Source organism: Psittacula echo (genome assembly GCF_963264785.1).
Source record: "Psittacula echo genome assembly, chromosome: 7".
In the NCBI taxonomy this organism is placed as follows: domain Eukaryota; kingdom Metazoa; phylum Chordata; class Aves; order Psittaciformes; family Psittacidae; genus Psittacula; species Psittacula echo.
Window position 1 is genome coordinate 23,120,195 of NC_137740.1, and position 24,260 is coordinate 23,144,454.

The 24,260-nt window shown below is 41.2% G+C and overlaps 1 long non-coding RNA gene across 1 annotated transcript; it reads right to left on the minus strand.

Moving 5' to 3' along the window:
• Positions 1-16,530: 16,530 nt before the first annotated feature.
• On the minus strand, positions 16,531-24,060 carry LOC308223635. Its single transcript, XR_013957392.1, has 3 exons — positions 23,173-24,060; positions 21,386-21,521; positions 16,531-20,532 (listed from the first exon to the last, which is right to left on the minus strand). It is a non-coding gene; the product is annotated as an uncharacterized lncRNA (long non-coding RNA).
• Between the last annotated feature and the right edge of the window lie 200 nt (positions 24,061-24,260).

Below are 24,260 nucleotides of genomic sequence, written 5' to 3' on the forward strand. Positions count from 1 at the left end.
ACATGATAACTCAAAGTGACCTTATCAGTTGACAGCAGGTTTGCTGGCATCTAAGGAGCAGACAGGCCAGGCAGGGCTTGCTCCTCTCTCCCGGGCCTGTCCAAAGGGAAGGATAGCAACAGACCCCTCTGTCCGGATCCAGCCTGAGATATTACACCCTCCAGCTGCTGCTCAATACCAGCCTATGAAGTCACTAGCACCAAATTTCTGCCCACTGAGAAGTTCTGCATCATCACTCCCTCATCTGCTTCAGGGAAGAATCAACAGGGTTAGCTTGTATAGGTGATTTGAGCTACCTTGAGCGATTTTGCCTGAAGCAGATTAGGAAACATGCACTCTAACTGTTCCCCAAACAATGCTGGGTAGAAGAGTTACAATAAGAAACTACATGTATTAGTATTTTAATACAGCACCGCACCCTGAAGCATGAAGTTGAAGCAGTTACACAGGAGATTAAAAACCTTTTAATAGTAGTGTTGAGCTTACTTTTATAATTAGATTGTAATTTTTATAATTAAATATTTGGGATTCTTTTCTCCAAACTGTGTTTAACTGTCAAGACAAAAGCACACGTTTAACATTTAAACTTCCTTAATTGCTTTTAAATGTCACTACAAATTAGACAGTGTTTATTTGCAGTACAACTGACAAGCAGCACTAAGACGTCACCTCTCCACCTGAGCAGGAAGAGTGGCAATGCAACGGTGCAGCAATACAAATTTGCATTGCAGGAGCCGATTTTATACTCCCTGTCTCCCCACCGGCACCTCTGCGCGCCTTTGTGCCTTTGGCGGTCCCGTGCCTGCTCCTGCCTGTTTTCCTGTGTGGGAGTTGCCAAACCCCAGGCTCATCGCCCGGAGGAGCAGCAGCCAGCTCCCTGTAGATCAGACCTCCTCGTGGGGAGGTGGAAGAGCCCTGGTCCCTTAGAAGAACAAAACAAAAAGCAGTTAAACGAAGCCCAGACGCTGGTCCAGGTGGGTTTCCCGTGGAGCACAGCTACGACCCTCTGCATCCTTCCTGCCAGAGGTTGTGCTGGGAGAAGACAGAAAACGTGGGGATCATTAAAATCTCATTAGAGCTGCACGCACACCGAAAACCTGATAGCAGCACTGAAGTGGCCATTTCGAACTGGTTCGTCCATTTGCTGCAAAAATAAAATCCAGCGAGTTAAAGGTGGTTTTCTGTGCTTGCACGGTTTGTATAAAAGGAATGAAAAATTAAAAATCCTGTTGTTTTGGGTTGGTTTGATTTGGTTTGGGTTTTTCCCCCCTCTACTCAGAGTGTTTTTCAATTAAACTGCAAGTCTGGTTTGTTTGTTTCATGGAGCAGCAGTGGCCAGAATTGATTTTCTGGAAGGTAGAATCTGGTGAATAAAAGCCAAGTGCGTTATTCTGAGCCTTGTTTAAAAGATCAGGGTTCAGCACAGCCTGGGAAAAAGGAAGGGAGAAAAGGGGCTCCCTTACTTGGGAAAAAGCCTCCACAGAACAAGATGGGGTCAAAGAAAAGGAGCAATACCTACAATACAGAGATTTTTTTTCTCTTTCTCACAAGAAATCATAGGATTGTTAGAGATACTAGATTAAACAATATTATTCTCAAACTTCTTGTTACAAGTCAAGCCGTGTTCAACTGAGAGGCTGAAGCAAATCACTGTGCCACAATAACATGCCAGACAGGCTTTTGTGTACCTTTCTTCTTCTCTTGTATTTGTGTGCATTAGCCTAAATAATTCAAGCTATTTAAATCATAACTAGCTGACTTTTAGAGCAAACCAAGCAAGATGTGCAGAGGCTCTTCTGGTTCTTCCTATCACTTTTTCAGGCTGTTACCAGAGTCATGCAGATATTTTTTTTATGTGCGACTGTTTTATCTGATTCCCAGTATGAAAGTCTTTCATTTTTCACGTAAGCCTTTTGAAAGTGTGCTCAGCCATTTGAGAGAGGTCAGGGCAAAGATCCTAAACACAGGCTTGAGAACTGACTTGGGGAACTTCTTGTTTCGTCTCGACCCCAACCTGGCTGCTTACACAACAGCTGCTGTTCTGGGGCTGAAAGAGAGTTGCTTTCAGGAAAAAGGCTTCCAGTTCCTCTCCTGGTGAGACAGGACATCACCCAGACTTACCTAACCTTGATTTAAAGGAGCTGTGAATGCTGTTTTTGTCCTCCATGGCTACATGTTGACACCCTTCCTTACAGATAACCTCTTGATGGTTTCCCTTCAGGGCTGTAGGCAACTGCTGTAGAATATGGAGTGAATCTATCTCTCCCCTCTTCAGAAGAAGGCTGTAGCACCTTTTAGTGATAGTGAGTTTGGGAAACAACCAAAAGGAAATACACCTCTGTGAATATCTCTGTGAATGCCTGTGTTACCCCAGCTGCAACTGGAAGAGCTGTGGAAATTGCACCTGGAGCACAACCAGGAGGGGGTTTTGGGGAGACAGGGACAGGAGGGAGAGAGCAAGCCCAGACATTTTGGGGTAAACTGCTCCCATGTCAAGTCTAATCCTATTTCTAGTCTTAGAAGGTGGGTCCATCTGTAAGATTTTTTTTAAGTATCTATAAATGCTTTTAATCTCAAAGGTTTTTACAAAGAGACATGCTGGGTCTGTGCAGAAATCCCTTCTCTGATCGCCAAGATAGGGTCGCTGCTTGAAAATGAAGCAACTGCTTAGCCAGCTTACTGCTCTTCCAGCTTTGCATAGCATATTGAATATTGATCTCAGCAGAGATTAAAAGTATGGAGCTTGAGGGAGGGTTGACATGGCTTGTTAGTTAAGTAAAACCATACTGCAATTTGGCTTCAGCCATGTAGTATCCATTATTCTGAGAAATGAGATGGTACCTATAAGACCCTCTATACAGCAGAGCTCAAACTTCCTCTAGGATGGTGTCCTGGTTTTGGCTGGGATGGAGTTAATTTTCTTCCTAGTAAGCTGGTGCAGTGCTGTGTTTTGGCTTCAGTCTGAGAACAATGCTGATAATACATCAATGTTTTAGTTGTTGGGAAGTAGTGCTTACCCTGATGAAAAGCTTCAGCCTCTCATGCTGTGCCAATGAGGAGGGGCACAGGAAGTTGTGAGGGAGCAGAGACAGGACACCTGACCCAAACTAGACAAAGGGGTATACCATACCACAGCACGTCATGCCCAGTATATAAACTGGGGGGAGACAATCACTATTTGGTGACAGGCTGGGCATCAGCCAGTAGGGGCTGCGATGGCTCGCTCTCTTTTCCCTTTTCGTTACAATAACGATATTTTATTTTACTCATAAAACTGCTTTTATCTCAACTCTGGCTGTGGTTAAACCATGATAGATGGTAGGCATCTCCAAAGGCAGAGAAAGGGTCTAGCACTGAGACTGATCAACACACGAACGCAGTGTAACACTAACTGTATCCATCCTTGCTCAGCCACAAAACCAGAGGTCAGATTCTACTTTCAAAAGGGCTCTAGCAACCATTGAGTTTATATGACAACTCATTTCTACTGCATATTCTGTCCCTGCTCAGCCCAGTCATGCTCAGTTTTCCCTTCTGCAGGCAACACATACATGAAAGAATCAAACATGTTATCATCCTTGGAGGAAATTAATTAGACCAAGCAATCCTCGAGGTGAACACTGCACTTGCAGTGCTTAGGTTCACTGTGTTTCATACAGCACGTGAGAAACAGGAGTGCACTCAGACTGACATCATCTCCCATGCAATACCTGACTGCACTCACATCACCAGCACCTCCTCAATAACCATCCTTGGATTTCTGGTCTTTAACCCTGCATGTAAATGGGGATCCAGTGCCCAACTGCAGCAAAAAGGGAAAACTATCCCTTTTTAATTGGGATACTCTCTGCCCAGAAATCAGTAAACAGAGAACACAAACACATTAAGGCACCTCAAGACACGCTCCTAAAAGCCAGTCAACTAAGTGACTTGCAGCAAGAACAAGCAAAATATATTAAAAATGCACATTTACAATCAGACAAACCTGTTTGCTCTTGCATTTTTGAACAGTAGTTGAGACTGGAAGGGAAATGATTGCCATCCTGCCTTCAACTTGGCATGGAGCAGCTCCCTTCCAATGGTTCTAGCTGTACAGAAGACCTTTAGGAAACAACCCAGTACAATATGGATTATTTCTAACAGAAAAGATACAAAGGATTTTTATTTTTTAATTAGACAGAAAAAGATGAAACTTTTTTACTGGAAGGAAAAAAAAAAAAGTTTTCTCTAAAAGAGAACATGAAAGAATCGAGTTACTGGCTTGTAATGTAAGGAACAAGGATCAGCAAGACCTGAAGAAGGTCCCTCCACACGTCTCCACAGGGTGTCAGTGTTATTTCAGATTTGGGACATTTTACATTGGAATCAGACTAATTTTCTCACCACATTATTTTTATAAGTCTACTCCTCAGAGAGCTGCTGCCACCACAGCCTGCTTGTTACAGAGCTACCCCTTTCCTCCCATAGCCAGCAGTAAAATGGAGAGACAGAAACACATGGTCATGGTGGTCTTGGGACAACAGGAAGATTTCAGAGAGCAATGAAACAGGGTTGACATTCACCACTCCAAACCTGCTACCAGTTTGCTGGTGGGATTCCCAGTTCCTGCTGGGTGATGGTCTTTCAGCAGATGCTTCAGAGCTCTTTCATATGCACCTACCCAGGGCTGTACATCATTTCCCTGACAGCTACTTAGCCTCAACGAACATCTCTGGCACTTCAAGATACTGCTGCAACCCATTCTGTGTTCTAAAGCCATTTGAGAGCTGACTCTGAGCAGAATAAAGCTGTTTAAGTTGACCCTTGCCAAAAAATTATTTTCCAGACACGTTACTAATATGGCTGTGCTGAAACAAGGTCCCACTGTACTCTGGCAGCTGTGGCAGATGTGTGGTGTGACACACAATACCCCCACCGATGCATGCACTCCAAGTGACTGCACAAGTCAGCTTCAGTTCTTCCTCAGGGACTCTGCTTGGGATGCCCTCTGAACCAGTGCTCCCACTCTAACCAGCTTTATTCAGTTTCCATTGGTTCAGCCTACCGTCTACAATACTCCTACTCATACAATATCTCCCCTTCTAACCTATGATTTTGGGAGAGTTATTGGAGGCACACCTCAGCTGTGTGTTCAACAGGGATTTTTTCTACAGCATTTCTCAGCATTTCAGTTCACTATCACATTACTCTAAAAAGGTCCATTTCTTACCAATATTAAGGACATCATCCCAAAGAACTTTTCCTGAAAGCAATACTCAAGAGCGTGTTTGTATAGGGACAGGCAACAAACAGGCAGCATATTGAGTGCTTAGCCCTGCAGAGGACACACTGTGCCTTAGATATTAGGCAGTAGCTTGACAAACAGCGTCTGTCAGCAGAACCACCAATCAAAGTTGCCCCTGCCATGCCTCTCACTATTTATCCCTCCCATCCCTATGCCAACCCTTCAGCTGTCACCATACAATAGCCTGTGAGACTGTGCAGTAAACTGATTTGCAGAATTGAGCTCAATTGAAAACAATCTGGCAGTAAAATAAGTATATATGTAACCCCAGCCGATTATCCCATCTAATTCACCAACTGGCCACCAGGAGCAAGCGCAGGAGGAGTAGCAGGTGGGAAGGAAGTGCTGGACACTAAAATCAGCTCTGTTGACAACAGCAATGGTCAATCTATACTCTTGGAGTTTGACATATATTAGAGTAACAAAGAGATGAAAATCCAGATCTCCAAAAATACCTAGGGACCAATTTCCCTGGATTCCAGGACTTCTGTGTTCCTCCTACACAAGCAACCAGCTTACTTTCTGTGATGCATCTGTCCTGAGCTCTCAGAGGTTAGGAAGAGGCAGCTGGACTGCTGATCTCAAAGTTGATACTTCACAAGCTCAGCAGCTCACAGATGGTCATTCACAAGATTTCAGTTAGTCAGAAGCTGGTTGGTGAGTCCTTCACTCATGGCCAACCTTCCTTGATATAGCCCTTTTCAAAGACTTTCCTGTAAGGATGATGACTCCCTCTTGGCAACCCCAAGCACAAATATAGGCTGGGCAGAGACTGGATTGAGAGCAGCCCTGAGGAGAAGGACTTGGGGGTGTTGATTGATGAAAAGCTCCAAATGAGCCAGCAGTGTGCACTCACAGCCTGCAGCCAGAAAGCCAGCCATGTGCTGGGCTGCATTAAAAGGAGCGTGACCAGCAGGTCGAGGGAGGTGATCCTGCCCCTCTACTCTGCTCTCGTGAGACCCCACCTGTAGACCTGCATTCAGCTGTGGGACCCGAACGCAGGACGTGGACGTGCTCGAGCAAGTCCAGATGAGGCCATGAAGAAGATGCTGGAGCAACTCTCCTACACAGACAGGCGAGAGTTGGGCTTGTTCAGCTAGCAGAAGAGAAGGCTCAGGGAAGACATTAGAGCAAGCCTTCCAGGGGACCTACAAAAAAGCTGGAGAGGGACTTTTTAAGAGGGCATGTAGTGACAGGACAAGAGGGAATGGCTTTAAACTGAGAAAGTGTAGATTTAGATTAGATAGTAGGAAGAAATCCTTCATTACAAGGAGGTGAAACACTGGAACAAGTTGCCCAGAGAAGCTGTGGCTGCCCCATCCCTGGAAGTGTTCAAGGCCAGGCTGGATGGGGCTTTGAGCAACATGTTCTAGTGGATGGTATCCCTGCGTGTGGCGTGTGCACCAAAGAAACTCCAGAAGAGAGAGCATCTTGCAGATCTTCACCAAGACTCCAGAGCAGTTGTTAACTATGGGTTTTTCCTCCCTGGACAAAACCAGCTGATTCTTTCTGCTTTTTGTTTTCCTCTACCACAGCTGAGCAGGGTACCAGGCAGGCAACCAGCCTCACAGCAAGCCCTGCTCCTGCTTGAAGCTACCTGGTGGTCTGCAGATCATAAAAAGGTTTTGGAACAGCTGCACTAGATGATGGTAGAGAAGGAATATTGACTGGGACTGCTGTGGCTATTTCCTAGGTCTTTTAAAAAGAAACATCATGGCAGCTATTTAGTATGTTTTTTGAAAATTCAATATTGACAGAAGGAAGTTTTCCAAAGGATGCCAGCAGCTTTTGCAGCAACCCAGTACTAGAAACACACTGCGGTGTCAGATGTGGGCTGTAGCACAGACCAAGCCCACAAGCTCCACACAGGCAGGAGAACTACCAGCTGAGCAACAGCAGCACTTCACCCTTCTGTGAGATGTTTGACTGACTATGCACTGGAGCAGGGGGTGGTGAGGGTTGGAGGGTAGAAGGGAAAGGCTAAAATGCCCTGAGGAACTACAATTGCACTTGCCAAATTCTACGTTTTACTGGGAAAGGGAGAGAGTGACTTCACTTTTTACCTCCCCTTCCCCACTTCCCCTGCCCCAAACAGACAGATGTGGCTTTGCGAGAAATTAATTACAGATGGAGACTAAAAAAGGGGGAGGAAAACTCAACAAAAAAAAAAAAGCCCAGAACCACAAAGCTTTTTCCTCTGCAGACTTGAGGATGGATGGGGCAACCTGGGAAAACTGGCAGATGGAAAACCCATTACAGATGTGAGGTTTGGAGAATAAGGCTGAGGGACAATTTGAGAGTTGTAAATTTTCAGTTTGTGGATATAAACGCATTGCTTAGCAACAGAAAACAAATAGGAAACAAGAAGCCTCATGAGACAGACGTTTAAATATTTTAGAATCCCTATTTCAGGTAAAGAATACATTACCAGAGACCTGAAGGGCTGCTATTCTCAACAGCTAGTCAAGATAGAACGAAAATGAGGACTATAATCTCATTTCCTCACAGAAATACATTTAACTTACTTTGGCCAAGAAAAATAGTTACTTGTTTGTTCCCATACATGTTTTGCATGGTGCATACCTGATAAAATCAGAATACACAGTGTACCTTTAAGCACTTTGCTAACCAGGAGAGATTTCTCATGACGTGTTCAAATATATGCAGGGACGCTGCTTTACTAGGGTGTACAATCATTGCTACCATATGTCTGACCCTTGCTACATGGTCCAATGCCTTTTTATACTTCTGCATATATCTTCTCCTAAAATTCCTGACATCTCAAAGGATGGCAGGGGCCTCCATCTCAAGGGAGAGAAGGAGAAGGGTGAAAAAACCCAGAACACCTGGAAACAAATACTGAATGTTTGACACTGTTTCTTCATCATGAAAAGATGGATAAAGGGAAAAAAAAAAAAAAAAAGACATTGGCTGCTTTGGAGGGTCAAATGTTCCTGCTCTTGCTTTTTTTTGATCCATTGAAACAGTAAAAATACAAAGTAAAGCAAAGCACAAAGATTCCAAATGAGCCTGTAACCAAAGTCTTACCTTCTGCAGCAAAGTACTAAGGGAACTCATTAGAGATTAAAGGAGAAATTCACAAGAAACCGAAACACCCTTTAAAATTCTTTTCTTCTAAAAAACTGTGAAAGTAGTTTTTCAAATACATACATACACACACATATGTGCATGCACACATTTATATACAAAAAAGGTAGCATCAGGAAGATTTTTGTCTTCTTACGGGGTAGTCCATGATATTACCTCTGGGGTATGCTGAACTGGTAGGAGCATGCTCCACTCTGCTCCTCTCCTGCGCTGCTGAACATGACATCACTCTGTTTCTTTCATGAAGGAGGTCCCTATTAGTGGAGTTTGGAAATAACCCAGACATTCCCATTTGGTTTTGCTGCTTGAGCTAAAAGGGATGCTTCAGGCCCAATTTTTTTTTTCTTTTTCTTTCCTCTCTGACAATCCCCAACCAAACAAGAACTCTTGAAATAACTGAAGTTTTCAAGATTTAAAATTAGTAGGAATGTTACTTGGCAGCTTAGAACTTCTTGCCAGTAAACCCAGTTGTTTGTATGCATACTTCACCTTCAAAATTAATGAAAACCATAGAAGCATAATGGACACATCTAATTGGACAGAAATAGAGAGAGCAAAAAGTACTTAGAGTAAAAGGTATTCTGACATAAGGCAAAATAGTTTTTCACTCACACCCTTTTAATTTGGAGAACTAGAAGAGTTTTGTAATTCTCTAGAAACAAAAGATAGAGCGCAGTATATGTTGAATACAGTCTTCAGTATAATAATGAAGTCAGAGGTTTAGAGGTGGTGGGCTTTTGTTGTGGTTTGAGATTTTTTTGTGTGTTTTTTGTTTGTTTTTTTTTTTTGGGGGGGGGGAGGAGGAAATTTAGATAATGATTATTCTTTACTAAAAGATAGAAGGAGGCCTGGAAGAGCTGCCCTGGGTCACTGCCTCCTGTCCTCTTGCCTGCCCTGGGATCACATAGTTCTTTTAAGGAGCATACTTGGCTATTTTTGCTGTTCAAAAAAGGTGAAGTAACAACACGTAGGCCACCTGAAACTGAAAATGTGATGAGCTAACATGGCAATTATCAATAAATTTTGAAGATCTATCAGAACATTACAGGCTAGGGCTACCTTTAAAGATGAGGGAAGTAAGAATCTCTAAATGGATCCTCATCAGCTTTATACATAGTAGCTCTACATCTGCTGAAACTACTAGATGGAAATATCAAGGACAAGACTCAACTCCAAGTGTGGTTAGCCTCCTAGCATTAAGAGATATTCAAAATCCAACTGAATACCATTGTGCAGACAGGCTACGAAGGTGATATAAATCAGAAAACAGTCTGCTGCTATATATCTGTACACCTGCCTGAAAGCCAACACTAAGCTGCACCTGGAAGACAGGCTTTTGGGAAGTGGCTTGATTTTTGGCCAAGAGTCATGTAAGAAAAGCTCATATAGGAAAGATTTCAAATAGATAATTCTAGCTTGACCTGGGACAGGAGTGAAGACCATAAGCAGGCTGATGCTGTGCTGAAGATACATGAGCTTATGTTCCCCTCTCCTATCTCCCTATCTAAACCGCTGCCAGCAGGACTATCAAGACTTCAGTCCTCCACTGTCTTTGCAAAACTTTGCTTTGCAGACCAAAGACGGGGTATCTTTTCAGCCCCTGAATTAAAGACTAGGTTTCTAAATCATCCACATTTCTCATTTATCAGGCTCAATGAGAAAATGCCTACTACAAAAATCACTTGGCAGATGAGCATCAGCAGACACCTTAATAAATAAGGCCCTAGCAGCTCCTAGCAGCTCCAGCTTATAAATCAGTTTAAACTATTTGATAAGATGGTAAATACATGCCAAATACTGTCTCATCTGAGCACAGAGTCCCTGCTGCTGCTAATGCTAATAATGCCACTAACCTGGGGTAACTTTAATTGAGACGTTTCAGAGTGCTCTCAGACAGCCAGGGATCTAGATTTCTAGCATTAAAAAGGCAGGAAAGCCTGGGATCTGACAATATCATTTCCTGTATTTTCCTCTCTCCAAAATTCACGTGGGTCTTCACTGCACAATGCAAAAAAGCAAAATAAAACACACACTCATTATTCTATCTTTGCCAGCTGCTTTTCCTCGCGATGAAGTTCTTTTCCCATAATGTTCCCATCACAGACACATTGTGAGACTGGCCTGCTGCAGTACTGCTGCCCACCCTGGCTCACACAGTTTTTGGAATAGAGGAGCATAGAGAAGACTCAGTGAGAAATGAGCCTTGCTTTGTTGGATTCTTTCCTGGACAAAGGTAAGAACTCCTACCAAACCCCACGCAGTTGCGGCCAACAGCATTCCCCTGGCCAATGATGTGACATCAGGTCACTTGATGCAGGGAGCTTAACAAAAGGAAAAAACTCTTGTACTCTTGAGTGAAAACAGGCTGCTAAGAACTGTGCTCGAATTAAAAAGCATTATAGTGTGGAAACTGAAAGCGCATCAGATATTCCACTGGAAAACAGAAGGAGCAGCTTCTCCAAGTGTGAGACAGTGCTGCTGCTTTTGGAGAGCAAGAGGCAGCAAGCAGCCAAGTGCTGGACAAGCTTGCCCAGCTTGAACAAGCGTTGCTTTTTGGATGCTGCTGAAACTGGCCACTGTTGCTGAGACCCTGGCTTTGATATGCACTTCACACACAGGAGATCAATGTAGGGCAGGAGAAATGATGGGAAAAAGCAATGGACAGAGAGATAGGAAAGGGGCTGCTCTGTTCCTGGAATCTTTGCCTACCCCATCCCTCGTGAAAAGGCTCCTTCAAGCCAGGCCTATCTGTCAGTCTCCAATCTGTCTTTCAAGATTATGATGCTCTTTGATTTTACTCATTCCTGCTGGAGGTTCTGCTTGAATATAAACAGCAAACCATTTCAGCAGGAATTAAAAAAATACAAATAAAAGAAATGAGAAATTCCCCAAACCTCCAGGCACATTTTAAAACACATTAAAAAAGACACAACAGTAACAGCTTCATACATACCACAGCTGCAGCGATTTGGAGCAAAAGTAAGGAATACTGAATGTGCTAGTGTTTTGTTTTAAAATATGGCCTATTGACTTCACATTCGGGCGGGAGCCCTCTACAACACTGAAATCTTCCCTTCTTCCCCCTGAAGGACAGAGTGAGAAATTCAGCAATGCCCACTCTTCCCACCTTCATTTCTGCTCCTCCATGTGCCAGGCAAGCTGGACTCTGGGAGAGCAGAGGCTTTTGTGAGGTCCCCAGGACTCCAGGAAACACAGGCAGCTTTACACTAGGATTTACAACCAGTAGGTAAAGAACAACTCAAGGGGTGTTTTATTACTTGTGATGAGGGACTATCAAAGAAGCCACAGGGTACTTTGCCAACTGTTCAGTGTTGTTTCTTTAGTTCTTACTGGCAGCACTCTTGGTTATTGCTCTATTTTTCTTTCTGCTCCCACTTGCTTATCTTTCATCTTACAGCCTCCAACGCTGACTTAATTGCAACACACTATGTTGGAAATCAATCCACACAGGTGCTGAAGAAATTTCAGCTGCTAAGAAAAAAAAAAGAAAAAAGAACAAGTCAGCAGCTCAAGCTCCTGACACACAGAGGCCAAGATCCTAAAGCAGCACTTTATCACAACACTGTTAGTGCAAACAGAAACTGAAATCCTGGGCTTGAACTTCAGGGCTCCTCATAATCCTGAGCCAAGAACACTCAGCTCAGCAGCACCTCTTTTTGATTCTGCCCAGCCAGCACAAAGGCAAGATGAAACAGAAACCAAAGACAGGATCCTTTGGCTGACCAACCCAATTGAGAAATTCCCCCCAAAAGATGAGGATGATCACAAGCCTATAAGCTGCGTTCCTTTTTAACCTTAACCCAAATTCTTTTCTATTTCCTCTGCTCAGAAAATGAAAGTGTACTTCAGGCCTTTGCCTGAAGTCTACTTTGCAACTTTCTCGACTTACCGTATAAACAGAAGGCAGCTCTGTTGCACAGATTTTGACATTTTCATTTTCTGTTTTGAAACACGGCCAAAAGATGAACAGCTTTTCTGTCAGTAAGCACAGGGCTTTAACAATGTGTCCCACCTTGCGATTAACAGTAGTATCTTGGTTTCTTGACTCTTTTGACATGAAGAATGGAAACACACAACCAGTCACACAGCACACTGAAACTGTATGTATTTACTATATTTTTGTGCTTTTAGCATTTCTGAGATACTGCCCGGATAAAAGCTCAGACTTGCGCTGCGAGTGGCACTTGTACAATCTCTGTGAAAGACAAAGCAATTTGTCAGTTTAAGAAATGTAGGTGAATATCTACTGACACTCATTTGCACTGGGTGCAAATGAAGGGGCCCAAACCAGAGCGCAGATGTAGTGTCACGAATGGCAATAGAGATGGACTAGCTGCCTGTGTAACTTAAACAAAAACGAAGCGAGGTGGTGTACACTGTTACTCTATGCTGTTAATAAACCTCCATTAATCTTTTCTGGCTTGTTTGTACAGATGTTTTATTTTTTGTAACACTATTTCAAGTTAGACCCAGATGTTATAAATCAAGCTGTAATGCTCGTTAAATACATTTTAAAAAAGTGCCACTAATTCCACCCCTTCAGCATTCCAAGCAGCTGAGCAGGGCAGAGCACCCACCCTCTGCAGAGAATGCAGGCGTCATAACTTGACCCTGGCAATGAAAGGCAGTTCAAGCAGTGGATCTCTTTGTAAATTGCTCGTCCTTGAGACAAAGCAAGGACTTCCAGACTCGTGTCTCAAACAGGAGGCACTGGTGTACATAAAGTGCACTCACTTTCTGAGCTGACAATGACCACAAGAATTGGAGCATTTACGTTATTCTTTTTAAAACCTGATTATTTTTTTTTCTTCCCCCGCCATTGAGAGCTACAAGGCATTTTGGATACCAAAACAGAAATTTAAAAATATTAACAATTTTTCTTTACCTTTTTTTGATAAGTTCTACCTTTTACCTTCATGTTTATGAAATTCCCTATTCACCTTTTCCATAGGTTACAGTTTATAATGACCATTATACAGACTGTAAATGACCAGTTACACCCAAGCAAATGTTCACCTTGGTTTTCCAATCCTGCCATTACTTTTATATTTACTCCTGTTTATTTTCTGTTTTGCAATGCCTTTTCTTGGCCTTACAACCGTATTAGCTTGCTATTACTATCCTCTCTATTACCAAACTGTTCAAGAGACACTTGACATTACTTACACTTTTAAGTAATAAAAGCATGAAAAAAACCTCCAAAAGATAAAAATCTGCAGTCCAATGTAAATCATGATGGGACACTGATAATAAACATATCTTATTCATGCCAAGTAAAGCAACAAATCCTCATTTAACACACCAAATAATTTATCCTTAGTCAGAAAGACACTGAGTCTGACATTCAAACAGCCGTCTTTATACATCCAGGGAGGCTGCCAAGTCTCCTTACTTGAATGATCTCATATACTCTGGAAAAAAAAAAAGAAAACTAAAACATTCGCTCATAGTAGCTGAATACACAGGGGCAGAAAACGATTGACTTTAAAGCATTTTAGTGGTTTGGGTGCTAGTACAGATCTGCAGACAAGCTTTGAGAAAAATTATGACCACAGAGCCACAGACAAATGTAATACCTAAGCAAAACTTCCTCTAAGTTTCTCACCTGCATCAGTGCTATCAGTGAGAAATGACCACTCCTAAAAATCTATTGCTGTTCTCTCACCCTCTCATACAAAGCATAACTTGTACTTGTTTCATAAACAAAGAAAAGTAAGCAACAAACAAGAACCACTTTGGGAGAAGTTAAAATGTAAAGGCAGTAAAGTTTTTCTCTGAATCATCAGAAAAAGGTGATCAGTTTTCATCTATGGTGCCTTTCCCTTTCGATGTCAGTAAGGCATTGCTTTGAAGGAAAATGAGAACTAGGGACAACATGGATACAAGTGAACAAAAGCACATTGATCCCTGTGCTGCTACCTAGGAGAAATATCTGTGCGCAACCCAGTTGGCTTGGGCTTACTACTGAGCACAGATAGTTACTGAGCTCAGCTTGGTTCCCAGCTGTGTATACTGGACCTGATCCTCTACTTGGGTAAATTTCCGTAGTTCAATTAGGCTGTGAACGATGACAATTTTACCAGCTGGAGACTGGCTACATTTGGGGTTTCTAAAAACAATGCGGTGCCTTTCATCATGAGGCTGCACATGTGAAACCAAATTTGAAAGAGCACGAGGTATGTTTTATCCTGCTCAGATGAGACAAGGGCAAGCGGGAATCTCAGGTTGAAATAGCAGTTGATAGGCTTGGATTTCTCCTTTGCCAGTTGCGAGGTCAGGATGGGCTGAATTTCCAAGTGTGCTGCATACTCAAACTCCCAGTTGACAAGAGAGACTCAAACAGTCCATTATACCGCTGAAAATTATTTCCCTTGAAGTGTTAAGCCGGGCACCAAATATGCATAACCAATCTTAAAAAAACCAGGCATAAGTCACTTGCTTCATCTCACATAATGCATAAACTGCACAACATCAAAAAATAACAGGGAGCATTAAGGAGAGATGTGAATTTTCTTGAAGCCTTGTTTACTGTTATCTACAGTTTAACCTAGTATTTCACCACACTGTTTCACTGCTGCTTTTCATAAGTGAGGAAAGATGCAAGAATCAACTTGGTCTTAGCATCCCTCACTCCACCTCAGCCTCTCTGTGTGGCTCCCACAGAACCAAGTCTCCAGCATTTCACAAGGTTCACCCACATGACTGAAACAACACCCTTTGTGTGCTTGAACATGCAGGGTATAATCTCAGCTCTGTTCATCTACATGTTGGAACTAATCAGTGTACGTATGGACCAAGCCATGCTGGGCTATCATGCCCTGCTGCACACCTGCAGGTAGTTCACACTCAGTGTACAGCTCTGGAATATCTCTCTCTAGTGCTCTCTGCATAAATCAAGCAGCAGGGAGGCTCAGAAACATGACGAATACGTTGGCTAGAATATCTCCTGCTGTAAAGACACAGGGAGGAAGGGGGATACTAAACTAACCTTGCCTTGGATGGAAAAGCAGCTGGAATTTAATGTTCTTGGAAGCCAGCCGTGGCTGTTCAGACATGGATCTGCCAGGGAAGTCCCCAGCGGAGGCATTGCTCATTCTCCAAAACTAAAATGTCAAGAGGAAGCACTGGAAATCATTAAGCACTCCGTTCAAAATTTCTTGAACAATCTCAGGTGGGGTGAAGCAGGGGGAAGCCTCTCAACCACAAACAAAACAAAAAAATTCTCAGTGTTAATACGAAACAGAGCTGGGATCATCAGGAATCTGAAGTGGGATCTTGCTTAATCATGTCAATCTGAAGCCAGCCTTAAAAAAACATGGCAAGAAGGAATAGAGTAGAAAAAAAAAAAAAAGATAAATGAGCAGAACTGTGTTTAGCCTGTGTTTTCAGGGACTTCACTATTACAGCCCACCTTGTGCAACTCTCCTGCACCGGCTACACCACTCACACATAGCAAAAGCTGTGCTTGGTCACCATAATCTGAAAATGGAATAGAAATGGTCATCAGAAGAAAGGCAGCAAAGAAAACCTTCCCCTGAAGAAGAGCTAGCAACTCCCACTAAAGCTGCATCTCACTGGCACGAACCTTATTTGGAAATACATTGCTACTTTTCCTAGATGACTTCTCCTTTTCTATATGATCTGTAAAGCATCCAGCAATTCTTTCTGGAAAAGAGCTGCATCAAGGAAAAAAAAAATAATTCAAAATCACTACTGTAGTCAACGTAAGTATTAAATTCTCAGAATTCAACTGAGAAAATGCTTCACATTAGCTAAACTTCAACTTTTTTGATCATCCCTCTCCTCTCTCCCCTCCCCATATAAGGGTTAATAACATTATAGGGTTGTAAGGGTTAATAACATTTCTGACAACCTGGAAACCACAGGTAACAGCATTTTCCTGAATGGTCTTACTGAGGATCACTGCACACTGATGAAGCACTTAGTCTCATGGAAACAGAAAAATGGGCTTTATCCTATTCCCTGAATGCCTGAAGAGGCTGGGCCTAAAGAGTTGCTACAGGGCAGACGGAAGGGGCAGATTTTGAAGCAAAGTAGAAGAGTGCCTCTGCCCTACAGTTTGCTGAAAAGCTCATGAAGACAGAGCACAAGGAGTACGTGAATTCAGTAGCTGCTGCTATGGAGCGTCAGAGGAATGGAAGGGATCCCCAGAAGCAGTCCTGAGGGTGGCCTGGCACAGCCTTGAAATTCCTCTGAGGACTGGGGAAGGAAACAAGAAAAGCAGAAGAGAAGTGTCAGGTACAACAGATGATTTACTAAATTTATTTATTCACATGTATTAGCAGACACATTCCAGCAAAATAGATAGATATTGCTCAAAAAACCCAAAACAACAAAATGAGAAACAGCCTTTGTGTATTGGGATGAGACACCTCTTTTACAAGCAGAAACAAACCACATTTATTTCAATATATCTAGCAGCATACACTGGATTTAAATTGACAGATTTAGGAAAAAAAAAAAGTTATCCTCCTACAAGCTGACTGGTATAGCAATTTTCATCTAAAGCAGCAGCAGATCACCAAGACAAACATATTCACAGGGATTTCCTGTTAAAAGTAAATCTAATACAAACATATTTTTACTGGGAAAAAATAAAGCTCAGTAGTGACACAAGCAGAACACTATTTCCATTTAAAATGAAGAGCGTGGCAAATTCAGTTTTAATGGAAATTAAAGCGTGCTGGCACTGTGGGATAGCTGTAAAGCCACTCAAGGGTTTTGTTTGATTTTTAATTTAAAAAAAATAATACTTCACAACATGCCATACTGTCAATACCTTTGCAGATCCAATCCCACTTTCCGTATGTGCTAATGGAATCCTTACAGCTCTCGATTCACATGACTTAAATTTGGGTTACCACAAGAAACGTGTTATGACTTCAAATCTTTAGCCTGATCTTTTAGGGAAAATTAAAAGAACGTTTTTCCATAGCTTGTAATTACTTATGTACAAAACATGTTTATTTGTTTTTCCACATCATTTTCTAATACTAACAAAGGAACCAAAGTCCATCTTTGGAAAAGCTGCATCAGTTAAACTTGCATTTTCTGAGTAGCCAAGACATCCAAGAGGAGCAATTTAAATTACAATGAACAGGCCCCCAGGTACCTGAAACCTCACATTCTTTGATGTTCACACATCATAATTTGAAAATTTTCACCTTACAAACTTGAATTTCAATAGAAAGCATAACCTAAGGAAATTCAGGGCTACCCTGCTGGCTCCCAGGAAGTGGCACATCTCAGTAAGAATTGTGCTATTCTAGCCAGGCATAGTTGTCCTTGCAGTATAACTGGACTCAAATTAATATTTTGTACTGCTTACACTTGAGAATATGATATTCTAAAATAAGTACTTTTAGAAGGTGACATTTCCTTCAATATTTAACAGTCTTGAGACTGTTCATGAGAGACTGCAGTTCAGAAGAGACCTTCTATATCACAAAATGCTGTTTCATAGTATTTCAGACATCTAAGTAGTAGCATAATTCTTTCACGATCTAATTAAGCCCCACAAAACAAACCCCACCATTAGGAGCTTGCTCCCCAGTGTTCCTTTGAGGAGCTGCAACAGAAACTTTCCCACCTTGATGGTGTGAAACATATCTTTTATTTATAGTCAGTTTAAGCACAGTTGTTCATGTGACAATCTTCTCTTACTTTAGATGTTTCTTTTCCATTTCTGGTGTTACAGAATATGGGTAAAGAGCCTCTTTGAGTTTCACAATGTGGGAATAATACATTTTCTAAATACTAAAGTGAATTAGGAAGTAGATTTAAAACAGTAATATAACCTTAAAATATGGAGTGTTAGGTGCCTAAACAGGTCTTTGAAATGAACCACAAGAAATTAAAATTCATCTAGTTACCAACATTTGAAACAGCATTGACTTAATCCAATTTGTTATTTCCTTGTCAGCAGCATATTTTTACTTTAACTGCCTATTACATTTTCATTGCATATCCTTGACACTGAAGGAACAAATACTGGGTTGATATCATCAGAGCCTTCAATGTCATTATCTAACTATATGAAATGACATGCAGAACCATATATGGAAAAACTCATGCTTAACTGAAGGACTTGATGAGCTCAAAGTGAACCAGCCTGATGCATCACAAAAGCCTCCTTTGGAAGCTCTTCATACATACACAGCAGGACAACCCACCCCCTCCACTGTATATGCTGAAAAAGCAGCACTTCAAGAATCAAAAGGCAACATAAAGCACTGAGTTACAGAAAATAATAAACGTATAAGCCTTGCAGGATTTGTTACCACCTTTTATGCTTGAAAAGGACCATAATATGGGGGTGAAATAAGAGCTTTGTGCACTTTCCTTTTCATACTTGGAACTAATCAATCATTTTGGACTCCAGGTGTTTTTCAAGAAGAACAGAAATGGATACTTTGAAGTAAACAGAGTGAATTCTTCTGGATTGAGAATTAAATTATTCATCTTGTTAGTGTAGCTAACGTGGGTCATGCTGTGCACAATTACAGGACAATGCTGTAAGTCCACGTGATAAAACTAATGATTTTATTTTCTTGAACTCATTTAAAAATGAACCTGAAAAGATGGCTTTTTTTTTTTTTTTTTTTTTAGTGCAGCAGAGCTTTATCGTGCCTTTTATTTTTGGAATGTCTTCTTGTATTTCTCAGGAAATACAGAAAACAGACTGCTTGTCCTATCAGAGATACTTTCCTGTTGGCTTCTTGAATTCCTGACTTTGCTGCAATATAGTTGGAGAGCGGAAGTAGCTGCATCTTCAGACTTCACTTATTTTGTGAGACCAATATTATAGTTGTCACTTACTAATGTAAAGTCATTATTTGAGAAATATTATTAATTTTTTTTTGTTTCGTATTATTTTTATTTAATACTAGTTTCATTGGAGTAGAAAAAATTAAGCTGATACATACAGAAAATACAAGATTTTGAAAAGCTGAAAAGCAATTTTCTATATACATTTTTAAATATAGATGTAGTCAATGCATAATTCCTTAATAATAAAATGCCTTATGAGGCACTGGAACAGGCTGCCCAAGGACGTGGTAAATGCTCCATCTCTGTCAGTGTTCAGGGCTAGGTTGAAGAGGGCTTGGAGCAATCTGGTCTAGTGGAAGATGTCCCTGATCATGGCAGGGGATTGGAACTAGATGATCTTAAGGTCCTTTCGAACTTTAACCATTCTATGATTTTTTTCCTTATCTTTTTCACTTGAAGATACTGTTTTACTCATATTTCCCCATGCCGCTTTTGTGCAAACAAATGGCAAAAGGCCCAAGGGCTCACGCCGAGACTGGCAGAAGACTTAGCCTACTGCTCCTGCTATCTCACAGTCATCTAAATGCACTATTAATCTTAAATAAACCAGTTCTTGGGAGCATTACCTGATGTGCTATTGGAAATTCTTCAGCTCAGTAAGCTTTGTCTAGAGACTATTTTCTTATAGTGGTTTGGATATTACAAACTTCTTTGAGTGCAAGAGATCGTTCTGTCTGCATGGAGCCCCACTGTAATCCCTGGGGTTCCATTTCCATATACACCCATCACCAGCCCTGGCAGTACCAGGATTTAAATGATTTAGCTTGCCCAACATTTTTCTCTGCCTGAGAGACACAGCAAGGCCACTGATAGGCTTCACCTCCACACATCATCAGTGTCAAAACCTGTGATTTAAATCAGGATAACAGATACACTTTTGTCAGAAACACTGGAGCAGATGTGCTGTGACAAGTTATTGCTTATTCTATGCATTTATGAACCACTGGAAAAGTATACTGCATATAACCTCGGCAGAGCTGGCTTAAACTCCAGCCTTGCGCTGTCACTGTTGCACACTGAACACAACACTTACTACCTCTCTGCTGTGCCTCAGTTTCTCCATCTGTTGCAGTAGGGCATAATGATACCAGCTTCCTCTGAGGCACTCTGACACCAATTGATGAATCCCGTGTTAAAATCAGATACATTAACTGCTTGCCAGTATTATGAATAGGGCAGTAAGGCATTGCCACACTCTTGAGGAACAGCTTCCCTTGAAGTCTTACAACCATCAAGTTGCTTGACAGCTCTCATTCGGCCAAATGTGACTGGAAAAACAAAACCACAAGAATATGATTTAAGCAAGATGTTGTTTAGTAAACATTTATTGGATACTATAGTAGCAAGCATGATGTGTCTCTGTATAATGCCTAGCAGATATTCTCGGATAACCAAATGGCTAATACATTCATCCTGAAATAGTTTCCTTATTCCAACACCTCACAAATTACATGCAAAGCTGTGTGCAATAACCTTATGTGTAGACATTCGACAAAGAATTTTGACTCCTAAAAATAAGTAATAATGTACAGATGTCTCTGATGATGTAAACCAAGATTTAACACAAAGCCTGGAACATATTTCACACTGGCTCCAAGTTGGTGCATTGATGACACGCTGGTTCTGCTCTTTACAATCTTATACGCACAGCTCTGACCCTCTTTGAAAAACATTCTTTCTAGAACAGGGACTGAAAGCCCCACATCTTTCCTCCCTCTGTCCACTCCCCAGATACACTTCGGGATTTATGAAAAAGTAAGCTTCATACAAAGGGCTTTATGTACAACCTTGCTTCCAGATGACAGTCACAAAACTATCCTAAAGCTTAGGCTGTATACAGTACTGCAGGCAAGAGACATCAGGAATGAATTCTCATTTCTCTGTCGCTGTGGTATTCAGAGACTAGAAGCAAGACTCTAGGTTAAGTTAAAACAGAGCAAGTATACGGAGAACCATCCTTATTTTCCATCTGGTGATTTTCTAGTGAGCGTCAAAGAGGTTCAGTACAAAAGACCACCAAATGTGCTGTTGAATACAGTCTCTCCAAACTATTACACCCAGTACATTTCAGGACATGCTACATGATGACTATGAAGTATTTTGATGTACACGACTACTTACAAATTCTTGGTAGAAAGAGCAAGATGATTCTTGAGTCATTCAGTTGCTATCCAGTCTTTAAGAGATTCATTCTGCAATGGAAAGCAGGGCTGTTGGGAACTCCCATGTAGTCTCTTGTGCTGTCAAGCAAAGGCTTCTGGGTCAAAACAAGATTAGAAATAGTGTTGCTATGTGTTACTTTTTAAATTATTATTTAATCTTACCTGAGAAGTCCCTACAGCTCTCAGCTGTGCTGACTGTGGGCCTGTTTTCCAATCCGTATTACTGAAACAGTCAAAATTAAGTAAGTTTCTGGAGGAAGGTTATTTTAAACATAATTTTCAATATAGTTCTCAGAAGTATTTTGATTTCTATTAACATACATTTCAATGGATTACATCAAGGAAACTAAGAGAGAAACAAATGTTTTCATTATTACAACCATCATAATATTGGATGAAATTAATGAAATGAAACTGTAAAGCTTTCAATACAGAAGCCTGTCATTAAGTGTCAGAAGTTACCTTGCTAAAAGTTCAGTGCTCATCTGCATGCTGTAGCTTTACTCTTTCCTCTAAAGCCTCTATCTAATACATGTATCCAAGAGAGGGTATTAGAACAAAAGCAGCAGTGGTGTATTATAGATTTCATGCTGATGGGGAATATTGAGCTGACAGTGACACGGGTTTAGCAATTGCCTATACAATATTTTGGATAGGTAGCACAAAGCAAGTTCATAAAATGCTCTCTAATACCAAATATCCCCAAAACAATAAATAGATCACAATTACTCCATTTAGAAAGTCTTGTTTTGGATAAATCTTAGATACATGTTTATACTCATTGAAGTCCATATTGCTGTTTCAGCATTGGGAACTTGGAATTTGCATATGTTTTTTCCCAGTTCTGTTACGTAACGCTGCTGAGCCGTTTGCAATACCAGTTTTTATCTAAGCCACTGCTTTGGGATTGCTCCTGTAAGAGGCAATGGCTCCCCATTCTCATGCTTGCTCACTATATTTCCATACATCCTTACCTGCAGAATGAGCTGCTTTCTATATTCCAGTCATTCTAAAACATTGAAGAAATTTTGCAGTCAGGTAGTGAGCAACGCAAGACACAGTTTACCTGTGGCTGTAACATGCATCTTCCAACAAATAATTAATTTTTAAACATTTAGCTATATTATTATTTGATTGGAAAACCATTCAGCTCCTTATCCTTTTTTCCATACTGAAAGGGAAACATTTTCCTACCTGAAAAGATACAGCACTTCATTGCTGGCTGTATGCTTGTGTAAAGTCTCTTTTTAGCTTAAAAAAAAAAAAAAAAAAAAAAAAAAGGGCTTGGACCAATTTAATTTTGTGTTTTGCTACACACAAACCATTCCCCACCCCTGCTTTTTTCCCTTTGCAGATCTACTTTGAGCAGGAAATGCTCTTTAATGTTTCAGAATAAAAATTGCAACATCTTAAATGCTGAAACTTTTCATCAGGTCCCTGTCATATTGCTCTACCACGTTGTACACATTACATACAAGCCGCTTCTTTCAGAGAGCAAGATAAAAGACATTTAGTAAAGGAGAGTTTTGCACAGCAGCAACTAACAGTCTCTTGTACCAGTTCAGGGCAACAAACAGAAGGTTTTACTCTGGATCTGCATTTTTTCCTTTAAGTACCAAATTGAACTAAAAATGGGGAACTGAATGAGGCAAATACCAGTGCAAAGACAAAAATTACCTATGTAAGCATACATGTTTCATGAATAATGCTCAATTTCAGTGAAAACTAATAAAAAATATTACTTACAAGTTAGAAGCATGGATTCAGTCTTCTGTATTCAATTTATTTGCTGTTATGAAAAACCTATCTCCCACTGTTCAATCAAGGCATATAGTTCATGCCAAAACGACATCATCTGCTTACATCTGGATATCATCCACTTGCATTTTTGTTACCTTTCTCGCTTACAAAAACTAAGCTTAATACAAAAAAAGAAAGGGAAAAGGTCATCTTCTCTTTTCAGCTTGCTTATTTCATGCATCTGTGGCTTGGTTTCTCTGTTTCTCTCACAGATATGAAGCTCCCTCCTCCCACTGTGGTTCCTTCACATACAAAAAAGAAAAAAAAAAACAAACCAAACAAAAAACCACCAAAGATGAAGTTACAAAACCAAGGCAATAGTTCATACTTCTTACAATTTCAAAAGGAAGATTCAGTTGATGGGCTCACTAGCATATGCACATGGCGAAAGAGAGCAGGAATTATACCCACAACGCAAATCACTCCAGCTGGGAGGCAAGGGAGAGATGAGATGCCTTTCCCCCATCAGTCTTCTCATTCTGTGGATTGAAAGCTTTTTCCTATAAGCAGCAGTCCAAGAGACAAGCATGCAAGGAGACATGCCAAAGGAGTCCTTGACATGTTCCTTGATTTGAAAAAAAAAACCCCAAACCACCCCAAACAAAACAAAAAAACCCCCACCAAATCAAAAAGCCAACAGTGCTTCAAAGAACCCTCACTCCAACCCCATCTAACAGGCACTGCAGAAAGATGCTATAGGCCTCAATTATTTAAAGGCAAGAAAGTACATGAAATACAGAAGTCCCAGATAAATGATGGAGCTAACAGGATAGCACCAGACTTGGAATTCCTGGCATTCTTGTAAACAGAGATGCAGGTGAAACATGGGAGAAAAAAAAACCAAACCCAAACCTTTTCTGAGAAGAACAGAGCCTTGGGTGGCATGGTTTAGTGTGAGGTGTCCCTGCCCATGGCAGGGGTGTTGGAACTAGATAGAATCATAGAATAGTTAGGGTTAGAAAGGACCTTAAGATCATCTAGTTCCAACCCCCCTGCCATGGGCAGGGACACCTCACACTAAACCATGTCACCCA